The 14,417-nt window shown below is 33.4% G+C and overlaps 1 protein-coding gene across 2 annotated transcripts in view; it reads left to right on the forward strand.

The window, feature by feature from the left end:
- Positions 1-14,417, forward strand: part of GPRASP2 (G protein-coupled receptor associated sorting protein 2) — a 64,997-nt gene that overhangs the window by 38,954 nt on the left and 11,626 nt on the right. The gene's annotated exons all lie outside the window — the stretch shown is intronic.

The following is a 14,417-nucleotide window of genomic DNA, read 5'->3' on the forward strand; positions in this document are numbered from 1 at the left end:
AACTTTATACCTTACAGAACTAGGAAAAGAAAAGCAAGCTAAACCTAAAGGTAACAGAAGGAAGTAAATAATAAAGATTGGGGGTAAGATAAGCAAAATAAAAGATAGAAAAACAATGGAGAAAATTAATGAAATCTAAAGTTGGTTATTTGAAAAGATCAGCAATATTGACAAAACTTTACCTAGACTGACAAAAAAAAAAGGAGAGAAGAGTCAATTAAAATCAGAAATGATGATACAACATTGTAAAATTATTATAAATCAATAAAAATGTTAATAAAATAAAATCAGAAATGAAAGAGGAGACATTACTAACAGTCTTACAAAGATAAAAAGTATTAAAAGAAAATACTATAAACAGTTGTTTTTCAACAAATTAGAAAACGTAGAAGAAAAGGGGAAATTCCTTGAAACACCCAAATTACCTAAACTGACTCAAGAAGATACAAAATCTCATCACTGGACTGATATCAGCAAGATGACTGACTAGGAAGCATCAGGCCCTCTTTCCCCCACAGAGAATCTGAGTTAACAGAAATATACTGACCAGACTACCTCTGTGATAAATTAAGAAGCCAGTTAAGAAACCGAAATACTCAGGCCTATCTAAATCCAAAAATGAATTTCAGAGAAAAGGGTAGGAAAAATTGTGGTGTTTTATGTGTCCATCTGTGCCCCTACATCTACATGGCATAGCACTATGCAACTGAGAGGAAACCTGCCATCCTGTGCTTTGCCCACAGTATGGAAAAAGTGTGGATCATGCATCCAATCTTCTATCTTGTCTGGGGGCTGGTGAGGAACTGTTTTTTTTTTCCCTCACCTGACTTGGCGTGATGATGGGACTGGTATCATAATTTGGAAGCTGCTGAAAACAGAAGTGAGCACCAACATGTTAGAAATGCAGTTCTGTAGGCATACAATGGGTAGAGCAAGAGATCAGAAAAGATTTGAGAGGTTCTAAAAACTCTAACTGGGCTGATTGATAAAGGCCTTCCCTTGCGCAAAGCCAGTACACAAAGACTGGGAGAGGTAGTTTCTTTTTCAAATGCCCAAATTCCCAGCAAAAAATTATAGAGCATACAGTGAAACAGGAAAACATGGCCTAATCAAGGGAACAAAATAAATTGTAGAAACCAACCATAAAGAAATGCAGATTTGTGAGCTCCCTGTCAAAGAATTGAAAATAATTGTTCAAAAGATTCTCAATGAGCTGAAAGAGAACACAGACAACTAAGTCAAGTCAGGAGAACAACGCATGAGCAAAATGCAAATATCAACAAAGACACTGAAACTATTTTTTAAAAAACAAGATTCTGGAGCTGAAAAATACAATAACTAAATTGAACAATTCACTAGAGGAGTTCAACAGGAGACCTGAGCAGGCTGAACAAAGTATCAGCAAACTTGAAGACAGGTCATTTGAAATCATACTCCCAGAGGAGAAAAAAGTGAATGAAGAAAAGTAAAGAGCACCTAAGGGACTTATGGGACAATATCAAATAGACCAATATATGCATTGTAGGTATTACACTAAAAGAAGAGAGAGAGACAAAGGGACAGAGAGCTTATTTGAATAAATAATGGCCAAAAACTTCTCAAATCTGAGGAAAGAAATGGACATATAAATTCAAGAAGCTCAAAAAACAACTAAGATGAACTAAAAGAGAACCACATCAAGACATAATTATAGTCAAACTAAAGTCAAAGACAAGGAGAGAATCTTGAACAGAAAGAGAAAATGACTTGTTACCTAAAAGGGAACATCCATAAGATTATCAGTAGATTTCCTAGAAGAAACCTTTCAGGACAGAAAAGAGGAGGGTGATATATTCAAAGTGCCGAGGGTGGGGAGGAACCCTGTCAACTAAAAACACTATCTGGCAAAACTATTCTTTAAAATGAAGAAGAAATTAAGTCTTTATCAGATAAACAAAAGCTGAGGAAGTTTATTGTCATTAAAACTACTCTATAAGAAACACTAAAGAGAGTCCTTCAACTTGAAATAAAAGAATGGTAAACAGCAACAAATGGCCATTTAAAATATAAGATTCTCCAGTTAAAGGAAATGCATGGACAAGCATAATAACCTGTATTATTGTAATTTTAGCATGTAACAGTTAAATTACAAAAGCATTTTTTAAAAACTGTAAATCTATGTTAATGGGTATATATAAAGATGTAATTCTGACATCAATTACATAAAGTGAGGGAGCTGGACCTTTTTAAATAGAGTTTTATGTGATTTATCAACTTAAAATAATTTAAAATAGAATGCTAAAACTTTAAGATGTTTTATGTAATTGCAATTGTAATTGTTATATGTGACCACTAAGAAAATTTCTGTAGAATATACACAAAAGAAAATGAGAAGAAAACCACAGCATGTCACAACAAAGAAATCATTGAAATACAATTGAAGACAATAAGAGAGGAAAGGAAGGACAAAAATCTATAAGAAATACAGAAATCAATTAAAGTGGAAATAGTAAGTTGTCCTATATCAGTAACTACTTTAAAATATAAATGGATTAAAAGAGCAAGAATGGCTATACTATCAGACAAAATACACTTTAAAATCAAAATTTCTTGTAAGAGACCAGGACATTATATAATAATAAAAAATCAATTCACCAAAAGATATACCAAATATAAATATTTATGCACCAAAGCTCAGAGCTTCAAATAAAAATTGACAGAGTTGAAAGGGGAAATAGACAGTAATACAATGATAGTAGCAGATTTCAATACCCCTCTTTCAAAAAGTGATAGAACAACCAGACAAAAGACCAATGAGGAAATCAAGGACTTGAACAACAATATAGTCCAATTGGATGTAACAGCCATATAAAGATCATTCAACAACAACAAAATATACATTCTTCTCAAGTGTACATGGAATATTCTCCAGGATAGACCACATGTTAGGCCACAAAACAAATTAAATTCAAGAAGATTGAAATCACACAAAGTAGCTTTTCTGATCTCAGTGGAATTAAACTAGAAATCAATCACAAAAGGAAAATGGGAAAATACATAAATGCGGAAATTAAATAACACACTCTTAAACAACCAATGACTCAAAGAGGAAATCCCAGGGGTAATTAGAAAATACTTTGAGACAAATGAAAACAAAAACACACCATACCAAAACTTCTGAGATGCAGGGAAAGCAGGGCCAAGAAGGAACTTTACAGCTGTAAATGCATACTTTTTTTTAAAAAAGTAAGATTTCAAAGCAACAACCTCAAGAAACAATAAAAAGAACAAACTAAACCCAAAGCTAGGAGAAGGAAGGAAATAATAAAGATTAGGGAAGATGTAAATGAAATAGAGATTAAAAAACTGAGAGGTGGTTATTTGAAAAGATCAACAAAACTGATAAACCCTCAGCTGAATTAACTAAGAAAAAAAAAAGAAGACTCAAATAACTAAAATCAGAAATGGAACAGGGGACATTACAACTAATGCCACAAGCATAAAAAAGATTATATAAAACAATACTATGGACTAGTTTACACCAACAAATTGGATAAACAAGAAGAAAGGGATACATTCCCAGAAACAACCTACCAAAACTGAATAATGAAGAAACAGAAAATCTGAACAGACCAGTAACAAGAAGATATAATCAGTTATCAAAAGTCTCCCAGCAAAAAAAGTTCAGAAAGAGATGGTTTCACTGGAGAATTATCAAACATTTGAAGAATTTAACAACCATCCTCCTGAAACTCTTCCCAAAAAGCTGAAGAGCAGAGAACACTTCCAGGCTCATTCTGAGGTAAACATTACCCTGATAAGACACTACAAGGAAAGAAAAATACAGAACAATATTCTTGACAAAAATTAGCACAAAAACTGCCAGCAGAATACTACAAAACCAAATTCCACAGCACATTAAAATAATTATACACCATAACTGAGTGAGATTTATTTCTGGAACACAAGGTTGAACACGAAGATCAATCAATGTAATACACCACATTAACAGAATGAAGTCAGAAGACCACATGATCATACCAATCCATGCAGAAAAAGAATTTGAAAATATTCAACCCCTTTTCATGACAAAAACACTCAATAAACTAGAAATAGAAGAAAACTTCTTCAACATAATAGATGTCATATGTGAAAAGCCTACAGCTAACATTGCAGTCATGGTGAAACCTGACAGCTTTCCCTCTAAAATCAGCAATAAAGCAAGGATACCCACTCACCACTTCTATTTAACATAGTATTAGAAGTCCTAGACAAAGCAATTAGGCAACAAAAATAAAGAAAAAGCTTTCAATTTTGAAAGCAAGAAGTAAAATTCTCTCTGTTCACAGATCTTATATGTAGAAAATGCTAAAGATTGCATACACATACAAATTGATAGAACTAATAAATGAATTCAGCACTATTCACTATACCCAAGAGGTGGAAGCAATCAAAATGTCCATTGAAGAATGAATGGATAAACAAAATGTGTATATGCATACAATGAAATTTTATTCAGTATTTAGAAGGAAGGAAATCCTGTCACATGCTTCAATATGGAAGTAACCTTGATGACATTATGTAAATTGAAATTAAGCAGTCACATAAAGACAAATACTATATGATTCCACTTATGTGAAGTATCTAAAGTAGTCAAATCATATTTACAGAAAGTAGAACAGTGGTTTCCATGGTCTAGGGGGAGGGGAAGAGGGGAGTTGTTTAATGGGTATAGAGTTTCAGTCTTGAAAGATGAAAAAGTTCTGGAGATTTTTTGCACAGTAATGTGAGTATACTTAACCCTTCTCAACTGTACACTGAAAGATTGTTAAGACGTTAAATTTTATGTGATTTTTACCATAGTAAAAAATCTCAGTAAACCTGAACAAAGACATTGAATCAGTAATTAAAAACCTTCCCAAAAGAAAAGTCCTGGGCCAGGTACCTTCACCAGTGAATTCTATCAAGCATGTAATGAAAAATTAACACCAATACTTCTCAAATTCTTTCAAAATAACTGAAGAGAAGGGAACACTTCCTGAAACTCTTTCTGTGAGGCCAGCATTACCCTGATACCAAAGCCAGAGGAAGATACTACAAGAAAATAAAATTATAAACTAATATCCTTTATAACTATAATGCAAATATTATCAACAAAATATTAGCAAAGAAAATCCAATAGCATATTTAAAGTATTATTCAGCATAACCAAATGGGAGTTATCCCCCCAGGAATTCAAGAGTGTTTCAACATAAGAAAATCAACCAATGTAATACATCACACTAATACAAATGAAAGAAAATAATATGGTCATCTCAATTGACACAGAAAAGGCATTGATAAAATCCCATACCCTTTCATAATAAAGACTCAGAAAACTAGAAATAGAGTGAAATTTTCTCAACTTGATCAACAAATATTTATGAAAATTCCACAGCTGACATCATACTCAGTGGTGAAAGTCTGAAAGGTTTTCCTCTAAGATCAAGACATGACTGCCCACTTTCATTATTAGTATTCTTTATTGTACTAGAAATTCTAGCCAGAGCTATTAGATAAGAAGAAACAAAAGACAAGCAGATTGGAAAGGAAGAGGTAAAACTATTTCTACTCACTGCTGATATGATCTTTTATACAGAAAATCCCAAGTAATCCACAAGAAAGCTATTCGAGGTAGTAATCCAACTTAGTAAAGTTGCAGGATACAAGAACAACACTCAAAAATCAGTTGTGTTTCTATACAGCAGCAATGAACTATCCTAAAAGGAAGTTAAGACAGCAGTTCCTTTTACAATAACATCTAAAATAATTAAATGTTTTGTAATAATTTAACCAAAGAGGTGAAAGATTTGTTTGCTGAATGCTATAAAACATTCTTGAAAAAATTAAAGAAGACCTAAATAAATGTAAAGATATTCTTTGTTCACAATAGGAAACATAACATTGTTAAGATGTCAGTGTTATCAAAAGGGATCTATAGATTCAATGCAATAAAAATTCAAACAGCCTTTTTTGCAGAAAAGGGAAAGCTGGCACTCAACTTCATATGGAATTGGAAGGGGCCTTGAATAGCCATGATTGTCTTGAAAATATAAAAAATAAACTTGGAGTACTCACACTTTCCAACTTTGAAACTTACTACAAAGCTATAGTAGTTAAAACACTATGATAATTGCATAAGGACATTCACATAGACCCATGGAATAGAATAGAGAACCCACATATAAACAGAAAATCAGTAGTCAGTTGGTCTTCCACAAGGGTTTCAGGACCCTTCCATGGAGAAGGGACAGTGTTTTCAATAAATGGTGCTGGGAAACTGGACATCCACATGTAGAAGAATGAAGTTGGGCCCTTATTTTATACCATTATATAAAAAATAACTCAAAATGAATCCATGACTCAAACTTAGGAGCTAAAACTGTACAACTTTCAGAAGAAAACATTTGAGAAAACTTCATGATACTAGATTTGACAACAATTTCAGGGATATGATACCAAACAGCACAGGCAACAGCAACAACAAAAATAGATAAATTGGACTTCATCAAAAATCAAGAACTTTTGTACACCAAAAGATACTATCAAGAATATGAAGAGACAACCTACTGAATGTGATATTTGGAATAGATCGATCTTAAAAGTGATTAATATCCAGAATATATTAAGGACTCCTAAAACTAAACAACAAAAAACAAATGACTCAATTTAAAAATGGGCAAAGGACTTAAACAGACATATGTTTGGAGAAGATATACAAATGGCCAATAAGTACATGAAAAAAAATTTTAAACATCATTAGTCATTAGTGAAATGCAAATCAAAATCAAAATGAGATACGAGTTTATACCTACTAGGATAGCTATAATTTTTTAAAGTAAAATAACAAGCTTTAACAAGGATATGGAGAAACTAGAACTCTTGTGCATTGCTGGTGGGAATGTAAAATAGCGTGGCTGTAGTCGAAAACACTTTGAAAACTTGTCACAAGGTTAAACATAGAACTACCATGTGACCCAGCAATTCCACACCTAGCTATATACCCAAAATAATTGAAAGCAGTGACTTGAATAGATACGTGTACACCAGTGTCCTAGAATTATTATTCACAATAGCCAAAAAGTGGAAACAACCTCAGATCCCATTGGTGAATGAATGGGTACACAAAATATGGTATATACATAAAATGGAATTTTATTTAGCCATAGGAATTATTTTGATATTTACTATTCCATAGATTGACTTTGAAGACATTATGCTTAGTGAAATAAGGCAGACAAAGAAGGGCAAGTATTATAGGATTCCACTTGTATGAGGTATCTAGAATAGGCAAATTTATGAAGACATAAAGTAGAATAGTGGTTACCAGGAGCTTAGGGGAGGGGGAAAAAGAGGAGTTATTGTTTGTTGGGTATAGTGTTTTTGTTGGGAATGATGAAAATGCTTTGGTATAAATAGTAGTGATGGTTATACAACATTGTGAATGTATTTAATGCCATTGAATTATACACTTACAAATAATTAAAGTAATAAATAGCATGTCATGTATATTTTACCACAATAAATTAATGGCATTTGGTAAAGTGGCAACCAATTTAGAAAAAGATAACATAAAATATATTCTACCAAAATAAACTGCAATTAGTTCAAAGATTTAAATGCAACTATTGAAACATAAAAGTACTAGGAGAATTTTTTTACTTACATTCTTGGTGAGAGAAAATGCTGTTGCTGGTTAGACAGAAACCAATGGGTGCATTAAGAAAAGATTGATAAAGGTAACTGGTATTGTTAACATGATTTATAATACCAAAACATCTGCAGATAAATTAATGTTATATATAGAAAACCCTAAGGAATCCACTAAAAAAACTGTTAAAACTAATAAAGAAGTTCAGCAAATTTGTATGATAAAATATCAATATACAAAACTTGGTTGTATTTTTATACAATAGTAATGAGCAAACAAACAATGAAAATTTTAAAACAACTACATAGCATTAAAAAGAACAAAAACTTAGAAATAAATTTAACAAAAAAAGTGTAAGATTGGCACACTGAAAACTACAAAACATCATTGAAAGAAATTAAAGAAGAACTAAACAAACAGAAAAACATCCTATGTACATGGATTGCAAAAGTTAATATTGACAAGGTATCAATACTGGCCAAATTCATCTACAGATTCAATGCAATCCTACCATATTACAGCTCCCTTTTTAAAAGGAATTCACAAGCTGTTCCTAAACTTTATATGTAAATACAAGGGATACAGAATAGCCAAAACAAAAGAACAAAGTTGAGGATTCAGACGATCAGATTTTGATACTTATTACAAAGCTGCAGTATCAGGACTGTGTGGTGCAGACATAAGGGTAGACACACATGTATCAATGGAATAGAATTGAGAGTCCAGAAACAAATCTTTATATTTATTGAGTTTTGACAAGGGTGCAAGGCCCATACAATGGGTTAAGAATTGTCTTTTCAACAAACGGTGCTGACACAACTGCACAGGCACATGCAAAAAAAATGAATTTGGTTCCCTATCTCATACCATATTGTAAAACTCAAAACTGATTAAAGACCTAAATATAAGAGCTAACAGTATAAAACTTAGAAGAAAACATAGGTATAAATAAATCTATGTGACCTTGGTTTAGGTGGTAGTTTCTCACATATGACACCAAAATCACAGGTAACAGAAGGAAAAATAGACAAGCTGGACCTCATCAAAATTAAAAACTTTTGTGCTTCAAAAGGCACAATCAAGTAAGTGAAAAGCCAACCCACAGAATGTGAGAGAATCTTGCAAATCATATTTGGTAAGGGATTTGGATCTAAAATGTATAAAGAACTGTTCTAACTCAGTAATAAAAGGATAAATCAGTAATAAAAAGATAAATAATCCAATTATAAAATGGTCAAAGGGTTTGGATAGATATTTCTCCAAAGAAGATATAAAAATGGCCAATAAGCTCATGAAAAGATGCTCAACATTGTCAGCCATCAGGAAAATCAAAACCACAATTAGGTACCACTTCATACCCTTTAGGAAGATTATATACAAAAGACAGATAATAAAAAGTGCTGGCAAGGATATGGAGATATTGAAATCCTGCTGGTAGGGATGTAAAATGGTGTAGTTGTTTTAGGAAACAGTCTGGTAATTATTCAAAAGGTGGCCATATGTTCCATCAATTCCACTCCTAAGTATATATCCAAGAGAAATGAAAACATATATCCACACAAAATGTACACAAATGTTCATAGCAGCATTATTCATAATAGCCAATAAGTGGAAACAACCCCAATGTCCATCAGCTGATAAATGAGTAAATAAAATGTGGCATATTTATGAAGTAATAGAATCATTTTCAGCAACAAACCAATAATGTACTGACACATGTTACAACACGGTAAATGAAAGAAGCTAGTAACAAAGGACCACATATTATACAATTCCATTTATATAAAATGTCCAGGACAGGCCAATTTATAGCGATGAAAGTAGATTAGTTGTTGCCTTTGGTTTGGAAGTACGGGCAATGGAATCAGACAGCTAAGGGCTGCAGGGTATACTCCTGGGCTAATGAAAATGTTTCAAAATAGATTTTGATGATGAATTCCCAATTCTGAATATATTAAAATTCATTGAATTATACAGTTTAAATTGGTGAAATGTATGGTATATGGATTGTATCTCAATAAAGCTGCTGTTCAACTACCATAAACAAGTGAAAAGATAGCATATTACTGGAAACACTAGTTAGAACATGTATGGCAATCTATGGGATAGTTTTCAGAATTTACAAAGAAATAGTACAAATCAGTAGAGTGAATAACCCAATAGAAAAATGAGTAAGTAAAAATAAATAATTCAGACCACAGGAAATGAGATGGACTTGCAGAACTAACTCAATGACAAGATTTGAAACCTTGGTTAATTATTACTGTTGTTCACCAAGATTTCCTGTTGTCAAGTTTTCAGACACTTAGTCTTGCACTTCCCCATTCCTTTTGAACATAGCTATGGCCATGTAACTTGCTTTAATCAGTGAAACAGAACAGAAAGATTATTGTCAGTTCTGGGGAGAAATTTTTAATAGCCACTGTGTGATTTGTCATGATCTGTGTTTTCCTAGTCCGTGGTATCAGCAATGTTCCATGTAGTGACTGTTCCATCACTTTAATCTTAGTAAGTGTAGCTCCAAGCAAGCTGTGCTGGATATGGGGTATGAACAAGAAATATACTTTTGTTGTTTTAAGTTACTGAGTTTTGGGAGTCATTTGTCACTGCTTCTTCGATATTGTATGTCCTGACTGATATGCTCCTGTACAATGTAGAGATACAAATCAAAATAATAGTATTCTATTTTTTACCCATCATATTGACAAAAAGTGAAAAGCACAGTGCTGACAAGGTGTTTCTGAAACGGACACTTCCATTTCTTATTGGCATTGAATTCCATCTCCTGAGCTTGCCATAATTAACAAATTTCCTGTACTCATATATTTAGGTTATATCTATTTTTCCTATTATAAACAATTCCAAGATGAACACTCCTGTAGTAAATTTCTGTTGGTAAATGGCACCTTTCACTTTTGTATTTTTATTTATTTCAGTCCAATTATTATTTTTGCCCTCTGCTACCCCACACGATCAGTCACCTGATATGAATTCCAGAATACTGAGAACAGACCTTGAAAACATGTGGATTGTGTAGTTATTTGTGTTTGCTGCTGTCTGCATCACTTCTCTCAGTTTTTCTATCTATGCTTTCAGTGCACTCCCTCTGTGGTGTTTTTCCTCTCTGCAATCATCCCATAATTGAAGGGATAGAAGAGGACTGACAAACTTGTAGTGAAATTGGTTTGCACATCCTTAGCTATTTCCTTAGGGCATACTCCTAGAAGTAGAATTTCTGGTTCAAACAATTTTTGTTAAATAACTCTTAGTTACAAACAACATTACCCATCTTCTGTCACTTCCTTTATGTGACACAGTAACACTTATCAAGTGGTCAATTTGGATAAGTACTTGAACAAGGTAGAGGAGTAGAGTTAAAGGGGTATACAGAGACTTGAAAAATAGCTGTCAACACATCAAACAGCATAAATGAAGTCTTCTATCCAAAATTTGGTTTCAGCTGCAATATATAAAGAGCTTGGAAGTCATGACTCCCAAACTTACAACAAGAAAAAGCTGAAAAAAAAGCCTGAAAATACCTGGCTTTTCTTGGATCCAGAGAACAAAGGTTATAGGGCAAACCACCACCACAAAATCTGGAGAAACAGACAGACTGAGAATCACAGTTGAGATCTGCTTACCCAGAATAGACTCCACTGGAGCCATAAACTGGTAAGAATACTTAGATGGTAATTTTGGTAAATTGCTGGAGGCTAAGTGTGGACCATCAGAGGAGTGAGAAATTCTGTGTGTCACAATCGTATAGGAGCTTTTGTGGATTTGACCTCCAGGAAAACCACTCAGTTCTCAAGGTGAAGAGCCAAGAAGTGTTCCCTCATGGATATAGCAGAGGGATGGGAAGAGTAACCATTTTGAAATACAGTCAAAACATTCTTCATGACAGCTGCCTACTCTGAATGGGAAAAGGCTACCAGAGCCTTACCCCACCTGGGGAAAGGCTTTTTTTTTCCAACTCCAGCCACATCTAGCATTTCTTATCTTGCCTTGGAATGAAAAAAGGTATGAAACATTTGTGAGGTCACAGACCAGAGGAAAATACACAACTCTAGCTTCTTCTAGACTTCCTGTCTCACCTAAAAAAGAAAAAAGAAACTGAGAAGCACTTGTGAAAGTCACAAACCAAGGGCAAAGGCTCACTGAAACACTGAGACAAAATAACAGAACCATAGAATGTTTCCCATTCCTTCCACACCATTCAAACACATCAATAAGACTCATGTATAATAACAGCAGATTAATTCTGAAAGAAGTGTACATCTCAGACCCTATTTAAGAAAAAGTCTCTACTCCTCATCCTAGGGTCCACAGTAATAGAATTATGGATTCTGGAGTGAGAAAGAAATTCCAAGATTCAGCTTCCTGGCAGCTCCAGGCAGCAAGACACATAAATCATCCTTAAATGGTTTTCTGCCTCTCCTATCATGTATCCAAAGCTGAAGGTGATGTGCTCTCTCACAATAAGTTAATATTTTTATCTCACACCCTCACCAGGCAGTCCATTTCTAACCCATCTCTCTCTTGCTGCAATATGTCAATTTCTGACTTCATGGCAATAAGGCAGCTGTGGTATACCTAGCTAATAATAACCCTCTAACTCCTTACAGCCACTTAGCCTTCCCTCAGCTTTATTTTACTCCTAAAAAGTACTTTCTCTTTTAAACTCTATTCATAGGTCTTTCACATCATTTTAATCAAAATATTTCAGGGTCTTCTATAGCAACATTTCCTAGGTTCATTAGAGCAGGCTAAAAAAATAGAATGCCCCTTAACATCCTGGTGTTCAATGGAATAAAATTTGGGAAGCATGGTTCTGTGATGATTCCACATTGCTTTTTAAATTCATGGAATTGGGGGGGTGCTGGTTAGGTTTGTTTATTTATTTATTTTTAGAGGAGGTACTGGGGATTGAACCCAGGACCTTGTGCATGCTAAGCATGCAGTCTATCACTTGAGCTATACCCTCCCTCCTCCACATTGATTTTTAAATATTAAGATAAAAGCTAGATGTGGAATCCTTGTAAAAGCATCATTTGTATCACATACAGTATCAAGATGCCTTCCCAGCTTCAGCAAGGTCATATTTCTGTTTTTAAAAAAATTCTCTAGGGAAACCCAAGGACAGCAGGGGAGACAAAAACAAGAACATCAGAAGAATATTTAGCCTCTGACACACACAGCTATAGCAAGTGGTATACATATCCTTACTCCTAGCTAGATAAACATAAAACCTCACACTAAAGGTATATTTACCTCAGTTTCTTTAACCCATGTTGTCTACCAGTTAACAGAAAATTACAAGGCATACTAAAAATCAAAACAAAACAAACAGATAAAAAAAATCCACACACCAGTATCAAGACACAAAGCAAGCATCAGAACTAGATTCAGATATGGCAGAAATTTTGGAATTATAAGATTAATAATTTAAAACAACTATGGTTAATATGCTAAGTGCTCTAATGGAAAAACTGGACAACATGCAAAAACAGATGGGTAATATAAGCACAGAGCTGGAAACCCTAAGAAAGAATCAAAAGTGAATGCTAGAAATCAAAAAGTGTAAAAGAAATGAAGAATTTTTTGATGAGCTCCACAATAGACTGAACATGGCTGAGAATAGAATCAATGAGCTTAAAGAAATGTCAGTAGGAACTTCCAAAAGAGAATACAAAGAGATAAAAGAATGAGAAAGACTGAACAGAATATCCATGAACTGTGGGATAATTACAAAAGGTGTTGCATACATGTGATAGAAATAACAGAAAGGGAGAAACAGAGGAAGTATCTGAAGTAATAATGGCTGAGAAGTTTCCAAAATTAGTGACACACTTCAAACCATAGATTAGGAATCTCAGAGAACATCAAGAAGGATAAAAACCATAAAATCTACACCTAGGCATATCATATTCAAATGGAAGAATATCAAAGACAAAAAGAAAACATTGAAAAAAGCCAGAGATATCAACCATATTACCTATGGAGGAGCAGGGGTAAGAATTAAATCACATTTCTCTTCAGAAACATACAAGCAAGAAGAAGGTAGAAAGAAATTTTTAAAGTGTTGAAGTAAAAAAACACCAACCTAGAATTCTGTATCCAGTGAAATTATTCTTTGAAGGTGAAGGAGAAATAAAAACATCTCAGACAAATAAAAATTGAGAGAATTTGGTCCCCAGTAGACTTGTCCTTTAGGGATGTTAATCAAAATTTTTCAGAGAAAAGGAAAATTATACAGATCAAAAAAACTCATATCTATCAAAAAAGGAAGAGTGTTAAGGAATAAATGAAAGTAAAATGAAATCTATCTTTTTATTCTTAGTTGATTTAACAGATTATAGTTTGTTCAAAGTAAAAATATCAGCAATGCATGTGGTGATTACAGCTTATAAATAAGTGAAATGAATGACAGCAATGTTATAAGGGATGAGAGGGAGGAATTGGAAATACTCTGTTACAAAGAACTTGCACTGCCTATGAAGCAGTGTAGTGTTATTTGAGAGTGAACTTGGATATTGCAAACTTTAGGGCAACCACTAAAAAAGTAAAAATAGAAGTGTCATTTTTATGCTACGAGAAGAGAGAAAATGGTAACATAAAATGTATAATTTAAAACAGAGAAGGCAGAAAAAAAGACTAAAAAAGAAACAAAAATGGAAACATATGGAAAACAGTAACAAATATGGTAGGTATTTATCTATATCAATGATCACTTTAGACATCAGTGGTC

This window comes from Vicugna pacos, chromosome X (genome assembly GCF_048564905.1).
Source record: "Vicugna pacos chromosome X, VicPac4, whole genome shotgun sequence".
Lineage (NCBI taxonomy): Eukaryota > Metazoa > Chordata > Mammalia > Artiodactyla > Camelidae > Vicugna > Vicugna pacos.